This window comes from Falco punctatus, assembly GCF_963210335.1.
Source record: "Falco punctatus genome assembly, chromosome: 4".
NCBI lineage: Eukaryota > Metazoa > Chordata > Aves > Falconiformes > Falconidae > Falco > Falco punctatus.
Genome location: NC_137583.1, coordinates 82,695,031 through 82,710,581, shown reverse-complemented (window position 1 = coordinate 82,710,581; position 15,551 = coordinate 82,695,031). Strand labels below are relative to the sequence as shown.

Genomic DNA, 15,551 nt, shown 5'->3' with positions numbered 1-15,551 from the left:
AAGTTCACTTTGCTGGATGGACTGACCTTTCCAGTCAGATTCACAAAGCCCATCTAAGTAGTCTCTGCTCTGCAGGTAGGTTCAGGTAAGCCACAAGAATAATGTCTACATTAATAAGAAGCACAGGCTAATGGGAAAGGATTTGTGGCATGAAAGAGTGCCGAGAACTTAACAACCACACCACACATCTCAGCAAGTTTTATTTAGGGGTATTTCTAGCCTGGTCCTGTGGCTGGAGAGCATTAGGTCTGCTTTTGGAGCATATCTTCTAGTTTGATCTCATCCAAAAGCAACCTAATTTCTATGCTTTCAGATTGCTTTGTGATGTGAATAAAAGCACGATAAATACTTCAGAAGCACATGCAAAAATGATAATGGTGAAATGCAGCCATAGGTGTCATCAACATTCAAGTAGAACTTTAAGCACAAAGGTCTTTCACAGTCTGAGTTACTTAAAGGCCACACTTGTGAAGGATCTTCATCAGAACAGTATTTCTAACCTTCCTTTAGTGTGAGACTAGATAAGGCTAGGGAAACTGTAAGGTATCCTAGCAAATATGAACTTAATAGGACAAAAAGAACTTGTTTGCAAATATAAATATTTGCTTTAACTACATTTATCCACCAGATGGTGTCCCGCAACATATCCTTTAGGAACTGCCTGAAAGAATGAGGAATGGTGCTGTATCTATTTCACAGATACTGACTGGATTTTTGAAACTCACAAATATTTTGCAGTACTTGAACGATCAAGGAAAAAATTTAAATCTTATCAAAATACCATATCTGGAAGAAATCATGGTGCATGGTACTCTTTGTTGCTGCATTACATTTTGCCCATTTTCATCTTCCAATGTCCCATGGAGGCAGGAAGTGTCCGTATTTTATTAACAGTGTAGAAACCCAGCATGATTTAGAGAATATTGACACTAAACTAATCAATTCAAGCTGGTTTAGGAAAAGGTTGGGCTTATATAAATAGAAAGTATTCAACAGTCTACTCAATGACAGACAAAATTTTGAAAAAGGGAGGCCACTAAAAAGTGGAAAAATAGATTCTTTTGATTAATGACTCAGTAGTGGAAGAATGTTGCCCATACCCATCTGTGTTGCAGAAAATGTGAAGGAGATGGTTTATCTCCCACCAGGACAAAAGCTAGCACAAAAGGAAAATCTTACAATGGAGAATTCTGGTGAATCTTCACTTATAGTACCCCATGGAGTCTGTAGTAACAATAGGGAAAGGAAACATGACAGACTAAAAAAAATCTCACAGAAAGCCAGAAGGTAAGAATTAAAGTTTTTTTGCTGAATAGGGGTACAGGTGTGTATTTGAGTGGAATCTGGTTCTGTGTTTACAAAAGTATATAATATCACTAAATTATCTACTAACAGAATAGTAAGACAGGAAAACCAAAACAGAAAATAAAAATAGAATCTATGTTTCCTGTAGTGTGTTGTTCATTATGTATCTGTTGACTAAACTGAAAGAGCTCAGTGGCAATAGGCTATATTACTATCTGTACAAAATGCTTCATAAATTCTTGATATTTAACCCAACATTTCCAATATTTTTTCAAAATCATTCTAAAGCTGGTTCTTAAATTAATGGTCTCAGTTGTACGAAGTGCCCAACCATATCTGCTGAGTCAGTAAAAACTACAGTGCTCAACATTTTAATAAAACTTACATAGGTTTGCAAACTTTTCCCCTTACCTTTGTCACTGCTCTCACCAAGATGTTGTCTCCTGCTATTTCCTCTTTCCTCTGCAGTATGAGAACTGTTGCCAACAGGCAGTTTCTTTGTTGGACAAGCAGATACATAATAATGGGTAAATGACCCCATACAATGTAGATCCCACACTCACAGTTAACTTTGAAGAGTGTCAGTGTTTCTTTCCTAGTGTCCTTTCCAGCATCTGCTTTGGATGAAGAGGAAGGTTCTGGAGCTACCATAGCTCAGGAGGTGGCTTCACGGCTCCATGGCCTCCCTCTGCTCCTGCCCTGTGCATATCAGTCCTTCTCTCAGCAGACTGCCCTCAGCACAGTGCTGTGACGTGGCCTCATCCATCTTTCAGCCGCTTTTCAAGCAGCATGATTCATGGCGAGTGACCTCCTATGTGGGGAATCGACCCTGAATGACAAATAAGTAACAGTTACACAAACAGCGAAAAGCCCAAGAACTCAGGCCTTTTTTGGCTTTGATTCATAGATTTCTATGAAATGGTTGAAGTAGAGCTCATAATTTGATGTAAAACTGATTAGTAATGATGTACAGCTATTTGGCATCCTATTTAATACTGTGCTCCATCTTTTTATTAACAGTATTGTCTCTAATTTTCTAATTAGTTTCCAATCTTTGTATTTAATATTTGTTTATTCGTTAAAGTGGTTTTACTTCTCAGTAAATTCTACAGCACTTATGAAACATGAGGAGCAACTATATGTACCCTTAAGTGGTTTAAAGTGTCAGCATTCACTGCCTTTATTTGTTGGTATGCACCTGGACTGTAGCACTCTGATGGTATGTGGGGTATCAGTATAATTGCTAAGGCCTTCTGCAGATGCAAGAGTTTGCCCTGATGAAATGCAGACAAAATATACCTCTAGGGAATGGAAATTTTGGTCTGAAACCACATTACTTGCCTCAACACGTAACCTTGCCCCCAGTTCACATCAAATGACACCAACCGTCATCCCACAAGTTCTAGGAACACATTAGTTTCATGTCCGTGAAAGCACTAACCTCCTGATTTGTGTCTAGCTTTAGAATCAAAGACAATGTCTGTATTACTTATTCATAAACCAGTACATTTCAATGAAATCAGTCTAATGATTCTGGACTTTCTACTGTAAGATGTTTCTAGAGAGGGTGTCTAATTGGACTGTGCAGAGGTACAAATAGCCATCATCCAATGAAAAATCATCAACCAGCCTGAAACAGGCACACTTCTTGTTACATGATCTTTATATGTCAAAAAAACAAGGGCAAGGGGGGTCCACCTCAATTAATTAATTTTCCAAGAGTATTTATTTGCATGATGAAGCAAAGCTTGTAAAAGGTGGGGACACATATAACTGTTTTTATCAAGGTATTCTTCACTTTGATACTGCTGAGAATTTGACAGCGCTGTTCTTAAATTAGATTTTTGTCATGAATGCCTTGATGTTTTGTACTCTGTATGTAGTAGGCCTCACGCTGTATTCTTAGAGACAAAAATAACTCCTTTGTGTTCAGCTGAGTAGCTTGTTAGCTGTCTGAGAGACTGAACAGTGATAAATAAGAGAGAAATAAAAGAAGACCAAGAGATTACTGAAACCTAGTGTGCCTGTATCTTTACAAGAGATAGTACTGGGTAGTATTATAGATGGGAAATCTTTTTGTGGCCAAAAAATGAAAGCCCAGACCTTCAGGCTACAGATAAGACATACATTCTTCATAGCAAGAGTGAATGTCCAAATCAGCAGAAGAGATGGACTCTGCATCTGCTGAAATCTTCCTTCACATTTCACTGGCTTTCTGAAATACATTCTTTAGTCAAATACAGGTTATGAAGTTCAGTAGAAAAAAAAAAAATATTGGATGTATTGTGTATAATCATTTAGCAATCTCCCCTGGCCTTCCAATATTAAAAAAGCTTTGGGAAATGCAGTAAATTGGATCCATGCTCTATTTACTCTTCCATTTAAAAAAAGAGTAACAAGTAACATTTTAATACTTTTAATGTGTATGTCAAATATTTTGCCATATCTGTAGCCTTTAGAATGAATAATTTGCATATTTTTTGGTGACTTCCATGGTCTCAGATCCTTGGGCTGTGATGAAAAATAGTGCCTTGCTTTAGTGGCTATCTTTTTCAGACAAATGTAAAGCTTATAGAAACTAAACCATTCTCATGAACCAACTGAAGTGGACAGCTGATTTTCTTTGGCTCTTAAAGACTTCAGCCAAAATCAGTTTTCCTTTTTTTTATGTTTCTCCTGCAAATTCAGTCTCAGAAACAAGAAGCATTTGCTTTGCGTTCCATACACTTAAAAAGAAATAAGAGTATTTTTCTTTTGTTTTTCTAAAGTTATCCTTGAAACAAAGAAATACTGTATAAAAGAATTCACAGCCTGTGGCACAGAACACACAACTTGGCCAGTAGACCATGTGTGGAAAAGAAAAAAAGCAATTTTAATGAATAGGTCCCGGGAAACTACATCAATTGCTATCATTACTTTCTTTCAAAATTAAAATGGTCCAATTTTAAGATCATTCTTCCAAAAACTTACACCCCAAAAAGGAAAGTATGTAGATTATAGTTTACAATTAGAAAGGGAAAAAGAAAATGTATGTTTAAAAATGTTTTATATACATGTCTATTATCTGTACCATATGAGTTGTGCTTTGTCCATAACTGTTCTATTGATAATTTACTTAAAATTCTTGGATAAGGACTGGACTTTTGGCAGGAGTGAGGTAGCATGGAGTATGTAAAACAAGAATCAGTGTAATCTGTTTCTTCTGGTGAAATACATTTTTATTTTGTTGAGAATTTTGTCTCAATGTACAAAAATGAAGTTTCAACATGATTTAATATTTCTGATGCCACATACTAAATCCATTACTTTTCCAACCTCAACTAACAGCATATCAGTGAATGGTGCAGCTACCCTTCAGCAAGCTAGATCTTGCCTCACCTACACACAATTTCAGTTGAACTCCATGACACTTCTTTCTTTTAAGAAGTAGACATTTGAGTTCCAACTTGAATTGAGCATTTTTTAATCTTTCAACATGCTTTATGCCAAAATATAATGCTATATGACAGTTTTGTAAGCTAACAAAATGAGCACTCACTATATCCTCCATTTTATTTCCACTGTAATGAAAAAGCTCATGATCTTAGCATATACATTCACTCCATAGTAATACGTGCACTAGTTGCTTGCATGCAGTACTTCTTTCTAAATTACTGCTCTGTTTAGTATTTTTTATTTTTAACAGACCATACTAGTCAGGAAAACGATCGCTAGTAACATTCAGTTCATCACCCTCTTGTAGGGAAGTGCTTTTGCTTGTCTGCAGCCTTGTTAGGGCTTTGCACCCAACAACTGTCCCACCTGCATGCAAAATATAGGGAGCTGAAACTAATATCCAGATACATCTGGCAAGGAAAGCCTAACACTCTAAGCATTAGTTTTAAGACACTCTGGCTATTACTATTCCAGTCCCAACCAAATCATTTCACTGTTTCTACCTTCCCAGGTACTTAGTGGGCTGGTAAATTTTACAATCAACTGAGTGTTCTGAAAAATCCAGGGTCCTGGACATTTCATGTAGATAAAAAAAAAGGGATTATTCTTTCAATAGCGGTAGAGTTTTACTCTAGTGTTCTTGGCCAAAACTTCCATGGTCCAAGGTATGTGTTGTGCCTTCATGTTTGGTTGTTGGTCCCCATGCAGTTTAGTCACATTTAGGTGATTTTGAATGAATGTAGTTTGCAAGGTCTGTTGGGAATTTTCAGCACTTTATAAATGTAAAATACTGTATTATTACAGCTGCCTCCAAGAGAGAAGTTGCATTTAGCAGAACATTCGGAAAGAAAATTTACAGAAATTTATTAGAAGCTTAATTTTGTTCCCAAACCACAGTCACTAGAGATTCAAACTATTTATCTTGAATTGTACCTGCCAAATTTTGATGAGATGAAATTCCCCCCTCCCCGTGTAAAAGTGCGGGATTGACCACAGTCATACTGCAGACTTTAAAGTAACCTGCATTATTAGGTTTTCTCCACATTCCAACCCATCTGCCTTAGGGTATTAAACCCTACTTTCATCTGTGTGAGGTTCAGTATTTCCAAATCCAAGCCATAAGGCCATGTCTAGACTACAAACTGAAAAGTAAGTTTGACTGCACACATGCGCACACTAAGCCACATGTCCCACAAATTTTCCATCTATGATTCTGTACGTAGCCCACTCACAGCTTGGATTTAAATAATCTACACTGCTATAAAGAAAAACCACCTCGCAGTACTAGCCGATGAACCATTACTATGATTGATTTTGCCTGGGTGCAGGCCAGGCAGACTGCCTGAACAAAAGCTTGGCCCACACAAAGCCACTGAGTATAATCAGTGTTTCTGAGTATAGCAAGAGTTTTTCCACCTCCTGGCACTCATGCTAAAGTAACGCCTTGGTATTAGTTTAAGGGTTTGTGGTGTGAATTATGAGAGAGTTAGGTCTTGAGAGTATTCTGAGATCCACACACGCTTGACAGTATAGATGCAAATCCTAGACATAAAAAACATTGTAATGGCCCCAAAATCACGAGATTAGATTAATGAGATATTTTCAAGTACACCGCCAACTTTTGATGCTGGAGCCCAAACCAATTAGGGTTCAGGATACAGCCTGAACTTTTACCATGCAAAGATTATGTGCGCCACAAAGCTGAAGGCTAGATTTGGAGAGCAAACTTAGTGTTCCTGCTCCTCAGGTGTTTTGCTGAAGGTAATAAGGCAAACAATGAGCGACTTCAATCCTCTGCAACATCCCTAGCCAAAAAGGACCTTAATAAACAAGAGTAATCCTGAAATATGATTACATTAAGCAGCCTCTGTATTCTTGGGACTGTCTTCCTTCCTTTAATCTTTGTGTGTGGGATAATTAAAATATTTTCAAGTTCTTTCAGGTATTGTAGTTTCACAAAGTGGTGCTTAGTCTTATGTGGTGATGTGGTATTAAGTCACTGATACATTACCTACTGTATGAAAATAAAGAGCAGTTAGTGATACAAAGAGGACTTGAATGGAAATGGAGGATTCCCAAGCCTCCCTTTCAAGGACAATCCCAGATTTCTTACAGTGGCATTGCTGCATGTGGCACGAGGTTGAAACTGGAGTCTCTGTGCTGAATGTCCATAGGAAGCAATGTGTATAGGAGGGGAAGGGGGCTTCTAGCGAATGATTCATTCGCTAATAAACTCTAAGCAGACTAAATTTATGTCAGGAAGAATGAGAAAAAGTCCTCCCTTGGATGTTTAGAACAAGGACTTGGGAAGAACTGACACCACATAATAAGCTCAAGTGTGCCAACATTAGTAATAAACATTAAGTAATGGAAAAACTGAAAAATGTAAACTGTTTTTAACAACCTGGATAAAACAAGTATTTTATAACCATGCTATTCATAAATATGATTAATTCTTTTTAATATGTAAATGTGAATGTAATAATGCTAATTAAATAAAAGCTAATAAAAAGGCCACATCGGTTGCCACATATAGACAGTTATAGTTCTTCTTGCCCTTTTAGACCTAACCGGTGAAATACAATTTTCCTGTGTTGGTGGTGAAATGCCATTGCTTTATTTACATTTTGGACTATGAGATCTCATATGCCACCTACTGGGCAGATGTTTTAAGTTATTTTGATGTGCACGCCATGAGCACAGATTATCGGAACACTGCCAGCTAGTCTCTTGGTGATTTACTGCACCCAGGCTCTAAACCCAACTCCCTTTAAGACAATTGAAGGGTTTCTATTGACTTCAATAAGGTTGGACTTGGACCCTTAAAGAAAGTTAATGCCGCAGCAAAAAGCATGCATGGCTCTTCCTTCTGACAATTTATAAACCAATTGATCTATCTTAAGCAGTTTATTCTTGACAGTAAGTGTTTTCTAGAATGTAAAATGAAATGAAGTATTTTGTGGCCATATATACCTCTGTCCTTAGTAACCATCAATTCCATTCATTTTTTGTTTATACTTGTTGTCTAAATGAATAGTAATAAAATAACCACTTTCCTCACTTCACTTAAGAATAGAGAAAACCATTAAACTCTTATTGAGTAAATTAGTTCCAGTAGTTCAGTTTTAGTGCTTTTGTAACAGACCTTATAATGATACTGGGTGTTGACAAGAATTATGTATTGGGTTGCCCAGAACAAAATATTTTATTTTGAGTAAGATATCCCTCTTTGATGTTCTCCATACTATTTATTAGAAGGAGCACAATATATCTATTCTATGCACAATTTCAAACATGCTCCATATGTAAATGGAGTACAGTTCAAGTAAGAAGCAAATGTAAAACTGCATATAGCCTAGAGTGGGCACAACCAACAAGTTCATGTAGACATTTGGGATATAATTGCATTTACTGACATTCTCTACAACTATAAAACATAATTTATGTTATAATTTCTTGTGCATATATAAGAAGTTTTAAAGTAATTTTCCTTTAAGTTATTTAAAAAAACCCAACCCCCTCACAGATATGGTTCTTTACTATTGTAAGGAGCTCTACAGCAACAGGTACTTTCATCTGTTATAGACACAACTAAAATTATTTTCTGCTATTTTTTTTACATAAGTGGGTGTGAAATGCATTGCTAATTACTAGTTAACAGAATCTCTTCAGAATACCTGTTTTACAGAATTTTTCCCCAGATTGCCTCCTGGACCTGCCTGATCTACTGGCTTTTTCTGACATTGTGGAAGTATGCAGCCTTAATAAGTACCTCAAATGCTTTTTCTCTCTTGAAGCTTCAACTCTGCAAAAATACCTGGAGAGATACCCTCCCAATCCTCTGTCTCCTTTGTTGGTTGCTAAAGGTGCTTCCTGCACAGAGGAACCAGGTGGACAGACATGGAAATGCCAGGCAGTCATTATCATAGGTATCTTAATGCTCCAACAGCTTGCCAGAGTTCGCAATGGAAAAAATAAAGGAGGGAGTCGGTGTGGGACATTAGTCCTGTTCGGCTACACAATAGGTGGATGGAAATGAGCATCTGTGATGCAAGACTCTGAAGGGAAGCTGGAAGGTAAGATTTTCATGATGTTACCCTCTCAACAAGTAACAAAGGTAGCAAGTCAAGAGAAAACAAAAAATTATGCAAAACATCATCTCTTACTGGCTATTCATACAAAGGTGGCTTGGTACATCCAACCTTAAAAAGAAATCATGTATCTCCTGGATTTACAGGAGGCCAATCTGTTTGTCATCATGGAATAATCATGCCAGGGATTTTCACCTGCAGGATTTTCCATTTACAGTAATAATTGTTATGTTGTTCTAATAAGGCAGGCGCAAATGTGTGAGATGAGAGCTGTATTTTAGATGGAAACTACCAGAAGGAAGGCCATTATTCTGTTTTTCCTCAGAGTGAAAATTTATTGGAAATACTCACCCTGAAAAACAAATTCAGATGTTGACAGTTATGAAAGCTTTATTTGTATAATGTTTCCATGTTAGGATACATTTTAGAAAAGCAACCCTACAAAAAGCTTTGAAGAATTGCAGAAAGGCCAAGTGAACAAACAGAATGTTCTGACATTTCTTTTCTTGAGTACTGTTTATATGTCAACTAAACCAGTTTGTAATTCCAAATAGACTTAGGACTGAAATCCCCAAACAAACGTCTCTCACAACAACTATGTTTTACATTGGAAAAAGAATGCCTTTATTGCCTGATGATTACAGACATAAATAGTGACAAGGTTTTGAAAATGGTGTAACACATGTTTGTTATGGAGCTTATTCAGTATCTGGACACTGATGTCAGGTGCAATAGTGACCAGAACTACTGTTACAGCCAGTTATGAACAGTATGGACAAAGTTTAATCTTTGGAGAAACAGTAGTTTAAATTTCATCATTGCTGATTATCTCTGCTGACAGTGGCCTCATTAAGTTGTTTTGTAACCATATTACTTTAACTACATTTTAATTCTAAATGCTAATCTGTTGTGATCATATAGATACATAGAGCAGTAGCTGAAGACTGAAATCCCACTGCACTTCAGGCTAGAGGATGGTTTTGCTTAAAACTCTGTGGTTAAGCAAGTACAGCTAATATTTGTTTATTACCATAAAGGTATACTGCAAGACTTCTAAGCTCAGATAAGATAAATAATCCTTTAAAACCTAATGTCATGCTTAAGGCAGGGATTATCCTGCTGTTGTTGAACCACCATTATTAAAAGTCAAGATTACTCAAAGAAAAATCAAAATAGTAATATCTGGTTAGAATTTCTTTTTTCTCTGAAATTGTTTCTCAGGCATCTCAGAATGTGAGGATTTTTTCTTACTTGGACTGAAGAAAATATTTCAAAATCTTGACACCTACTACTGCAAAGAATTTCCATTCTTTGTCCTTTCCTGAAATGTTTTAATATTAAATTTTACATACAACCTGGGGAATGGGTGGAATGTACTGAAAATTCATTCCCACCTCTCAACTTCATGGCAATAGCATTTTTCATGCTCTTAGCCAAACTGAGTGTGCATGTGTTCTAATTAATATATTTGTATACATAAGTCAACAGCAACAACATAATGTTCTCACTGTAACAATGCCTAAAAAACTGTTAAACACTTAGCCCTAAGATTTTAGGAACTTGACTCTTGGTGTGCATTTTGCCATTTTATTAGTTAAGGCTGTACTGTAGTCATAGTAAATTTACTAAGCCTTAGTTTAGTAAAAATGTAATTCTATTGTTTTAAAAGAGATCCTAGAGCATTCCAGTGAGATCTATCAGCTCTTCCTGTTACATTTTCTTTTACATGTGAATTCAAGGTAATTAAAATTGCTGGAAAGGAAGTCTGGAATGGGCTGTAGTGCCTGCGTAGGCAGGTGATACTTGGTTCTGTGTCTTAATTTCATTCAGCCTGACTCATTCATTGATTGCATGAAACAGTCTGGGACTTAAAGAGAACCAGGCAACTGAAACTAACTTCCGATAGGAAGGAATATCAGTAGCTGACAGTAAAAACCAATGCATGAAGATATGCATATAAGTTCTTTGAGAGACAGATCTCCATTTTAATTAATGTTCCAAGTGTTTAAAACTGTGTTTGGGGTGATAGTGTGGAAACATCTGCTGGATTACAGCAGATCCTACATGTGCAAATAGTAGATTTTCAGTACTGTACAAATGAAGTATAATATTGGATGGATTAATTTTAATAAAGTAAGATGTACACATTTTGTTCAATTATATTCTGGTTCATGAGTTCTAAGTGAAACCCTGCTACTGAGTACATGGTAAAGTCTGTGAATTTGTTGTGCAGGATGGGCCATTTCTGTCTCTTGGCAGGGAAAGGATTACGAAGTATTACAATTATTAAAATTCTAATTTGGGGCCAGGTTTTGCCCTCAGGTACTTCCTTAATTTCAGTAGGGAGTTGTGCGTGTTTATCTGATTGAAGAATTTGGACACTAACATTCTTGGTGAAGGAAACTTTTTTCTTTAACAAGAATATGCATTAGCCAAATGTAAAATCCGAGTGTAGCAGGGATAGGTTTCTTACCAGGAGACAAATTTCAGCAACTGTCCTGTTTTGATAAGGTAAAGTGATTTCCTTGTCAGGGAGTGGGAGATAGAGCAGAAGGAAGGAAAGAGGGATCTTCTTCCAGATACCTTCTAGGCTTGTTTTTAAATTACGACTTTGGATCTAACAACAGGTTTGGCAAGTGTTTGCCTAGGAAATCCTGACACTATGCCAGATTTTCTTAGCTGGTTTGTTGTAGAGTGTGCATTTTTTAAATACACTGTAATCATTTCAGACCACGTAATTAGAAACACAAAGCAGTTTACTGAAACATAGTGATATATTAAGAGTTCAGTTAATTACATGTAAAGAAACAAGTCAGACTTCAAAACCTTTACTCAGTTTCTATTTTATTTGTAACTGGGGCATGTTGATGGGACTTTGCCTGCTTAACATTGAGTAGGAGTTTCAGAATTTTAACCTGAGGGTAAAATTTTCAAAAGCATTTAAGTGACTGGCTCACTGAAAATCAATAGGACTTTCACTCCTTAGGGCAACATTTTAGAAAGTATGTAGATACTGAAGTCCAGTTTATTTCAGTGTCTGTGTACGTACTGCTCTATTGCCCTAAATCTCTTTAAAATAGAAGTGTTACATTTCAGTGTCACCTAAGAGTTTCCAAAAATGTTACCCCAAATAAACAACCTCATAGTTTTTCATTAGTAAAACCCTGTTTTGATCTTCTTTCTTCTTCCACATACACAGAAATCATAAAACATGTTATGGATGATAATAAGCCACATCATCTTCAAACTGGTCTTAAAATCTTACTGCAAACACTTGAGAAGAGGTGGCACTTATAATTAGTATGGATAGTTCTTCACTCTAATGTAAATTTTCCTAGAATTTTAAAAAAAACATATATTTCCCCCTTTTCAGTCTATTTAATGTCTTTTTCCATAAAAGTGATAAATTGCCTCCTTTGAAGCCACAGCCTGACCTAAATTATTCTGTCTACATTATGTATAAGAGCAAGTAGAAAAAAGTAAAATTGTAATATGAAGTCTTAGGGAGATTAAGACATAAATCAGAACTAATTAGTCATTCTCATTAATGAGAATATATGTTATGTTTTTCATTTAATCTCTCAATTGTAATTTTCTGAGAAAATTAAAAAGTACCGTTTAGTATAGAAAAACCTCAGTATTCAAAAAATCTTTGGTTTGAGAATTTGGGAGCGGGGGGTGTATCTCGGTTCTCTAACATGTTTTCTGTATGAGCTTTAAAACTATGCTAGCTTGTTGCACAACAGCTTACAAGTTCTCAACAGTTGCATTTATTACAATTCCACCTCACTTTCAGACAAGTTCTCTTATCACGCTCCAAATCACATTTTATGCTGCTTTGAAGTACATTACTAATATGCTTATTGCTTAACAGAAAATAGCCTGACAGTCATTTATGTTTTAAGGTGCAAAGCAATAAATGTCAGTTTCTTTTTTGCAGTCATTTATCTGACTTATTCTCAAAGTATCTGCCTCTGGAAACAAGTCAGAATTGCAATGCCCTAATGGTCTTCTCTTTGGGACTAACAAAAAAATTTATGAACAAATTTTGAACCTTTCTTTCCATGCAGCCTTCATTCTAATTCTGGCCTTTTCATATCATTATTAAAACTGTGCAGGCCCAAGTTTTATGAAAAATTTGGAATTCCTTCTTTTTTTGTGCATGTTTGGTGATCATGTGGTTTGCAAAGACAAGGTGCTCTGGCAGTCATTTGTACTTGTCAGTGCATACCCTTCTATTCCCTGTGGCTGTTTTGTGCTGCTAGACAGGTGTGTGCACTCGGCACAAAACTTTGCCCTTTGGACATCATTATAGTGTCTAAGAAACATGGAGGATGGGATCCTGACAGACTTATAAATGACCATGAAGAAGGGAATTCTCTTTCGGTATCTTTACAGAACACATGCCTTGTATTAGTCTTCATCCATTGAGAGAAGTGTGGGGTTTTTTCTGTCACAGAAAATGGAGAAAGCAAGATTTAAGGTGTGGATAACTCTGGATACCATTCTCTCTGAAGAGTGATGGATGGCTTTACCACTGTGTTTAGGTTCATTCAGAAGCAAGGCTGTTAAGATACAAGAAGCAGTTAAGTTGAAAAAATTGTGTAGTTCAGTGTAGCACTTTATCCCAGGGTACATGTACAAGCATTTAAATTAATCTGGTTAATGGGTTTCTCCCTGTGCCTTCCCCACAGCCACCTTTCAAGGATCTGACTAAACGATGGCCTTTACATCATGCCAGGCAGCAGAACAGGACTCTCGTGGAACCTTAGGAGCAGTGAAATCTAGTCTCCTGGACCCTTCACACTGAGCATTCACCCCCTCCAGACACCCAGGTATAGTCGGTATGCCCTGGCTCATCTTAAGCGTCATAACGGAAGATAAAGGAGAGAGAATTTATTGCCTAGGACTGAAACCATATAGGGTTTTATAGATCAATAAGAACATCCTGAGTTATGCCCAGAGGCAAAAAGGAAGCCAGTACAGACTTCAAAGACCTGTGTAATATATTCCTTATGGCCAATATTACAGATTAAGCACAGAGCAATGTTCTACTCAAGCCATTGAATCTGACTAGAATAAGGACAGACTGTACGTTGTTTCAGTCTGTTTTGGAGGGTACAAAGGTAACTTAAAGTCTTCACCTTTGAGAACTTATCATCACCTAACTAATGACAGCAAAAATTATTTTAAGTCTAGGAACCTATTCTGAGCTAAGCATCAAGAAACACCTTTTGACTGTGAAGTTCGCTTAGGAAGAATAACCAAATTTGACTGACCAGCATCCCTTCCCCTCATGTGACTTCTAATTTCTCTCAGGAAGACTCAGAAAAAGTGAAACACTGCAAGCTCTAGGTTTGACAAAAGAAAGTATAAATCAAATCAACCGACAAACTCCTCAGAAACCTGCTTACCTTTCAAAGTAGGGAGGCTGACAGTACTGACCAAGGAACTGAAATAATGAAATTTTCATACAATATTTGTAAAAAATGGAAAATACAAATTAAATTACAATAATGTCTTCTTTGTGTCCAGTGCACAGAAAAATGAGGTAATCTATATTATCTCTCCTGTGGCAAATTCAAGACCAAACTTGTCCTTTGTCTTGAAGTTTGTCTTGAGGTCTCCCTTCTCTAAGTGACAAGACCAAGAGAAGTATGTGACAAACTTAATGGTTTCATATAGCCCAGATTTGAAGGGGTGATTTTTAGCTTTCATTGAAAGCTGAAAAAGTTGAGGCTTAGCAAGCTCCTTGCAGCCCCAGTCCTAGACCCCCAAGGTCCCATTCATTTTTCCTGTGAGAGGATTATATGCATAATTTCAAAGAAAACAGCTCTCAAGGAAGCTTCTGACTTTGCCAAGTCTCATCTAATGTGGGAAAATCTTTCTACTAGGAAAAGGTCCTCTGACTGATATCCACAGGAATTGTGGATAACTGCAAAATGGGTCCTGTGTTTTTAATTATATTGGCTCAGCTCAGCACAGAGACTATCCTGCAGGGAAGGTGAGATGTGTGAAGGTCTGTATGATCTGTGAATGTGAGAAAAAATGAAGTAGGACTTGAATATCAACAAAGCAGACCTTTGGTTAGCTGCTGTTGAAGAAAAATAATGCTCAAATATTAATGGTCTGTAATGTACATGTCTTCTTAAGGAAATTTTTGCTTTCTACTTTTTTTTTGAAAGGGAAGGTAAAATGCACATCTTTGCTTTTGTGGTTAAATAAGATGTTCCATGAGAGGGGAACTTGGAGCTTTGTCAGGGGTTAGTAGTGATCCCACTCCTCCATACATTACTCTGCTGAAAGATCTCACTCTGCCTTGCAACATTCTTGTTATTCCAGAACTGGGTTGGGCTAGTCATAATAGATGCAGGCAATCAACTCAACTTCCCCACACACAGCTCTGCCAGTAAAACTCACTTCACCTTACAACACTCCTGTTTTTCCTGTGTCTTTTAAGCAAAGGCTATCAATTTGGCACCTACTGTGGATCTGTCCTTACTCCTGCTGAAATCCAGGATAACCTTCTAAGTGATGCGAGAGGAAAGTGCTGCTGATACAAATGTCTGCTTGTTTTCAAAATGAAACACAGCTGTCTTCCCTGAATGACTGAGTTTTTGACCCTGACAGTAAAGGTAACTGACCTGTGTTCCACTTCAGCTTCCATTACAGCAAATAAAATCCAGGATGACTATACATATCAACTCGGTTACAAATAAT

General features: G+C 36.9%; 2 protein-coding genes across 5 annotated transcripts in view; one reads left to right on the top strand and one right to left on the bottom strand.

Moving 5' to 3' along the window:
• Positions 1-15,551, bottom strand: part of LOC308062348 (uncharacterized protein) — a 53,377-nt gene that overhangs the window by 19,675 nt on the left and 18,151 nt on the right. For 2 of the 4 annotated variants that reach the window (XM_080383711.1, XM_080383710.1), the window contains one exon: positions 1-13,396. This exon is cut by the window's left edge. The exons of 1 other annotated variant lie outside the window; for it this stretch is intronic. The gene's annotated coding sequence lies outside the window, so the exon portion shown is untranslated. The remainder of the gene's footprint in view (positions 13,397-15,551) is intronic. One more of the 4 variants, XM_080383709.1, reaches the window with a different exon arrangement.
• Positions 13,392-15,551, top strand: part of SOSTDC1 (sclerostin domain containing 1) — a 17,994-nt gene continuing 15,834 nt past the window's right edge. Inside the window, exon 1 of the mRNA XM_080383715.1 lies at positions 13,392-15,551. The gene's annotated coding sequence lies outside the window, so the exon portion shown is untranslated.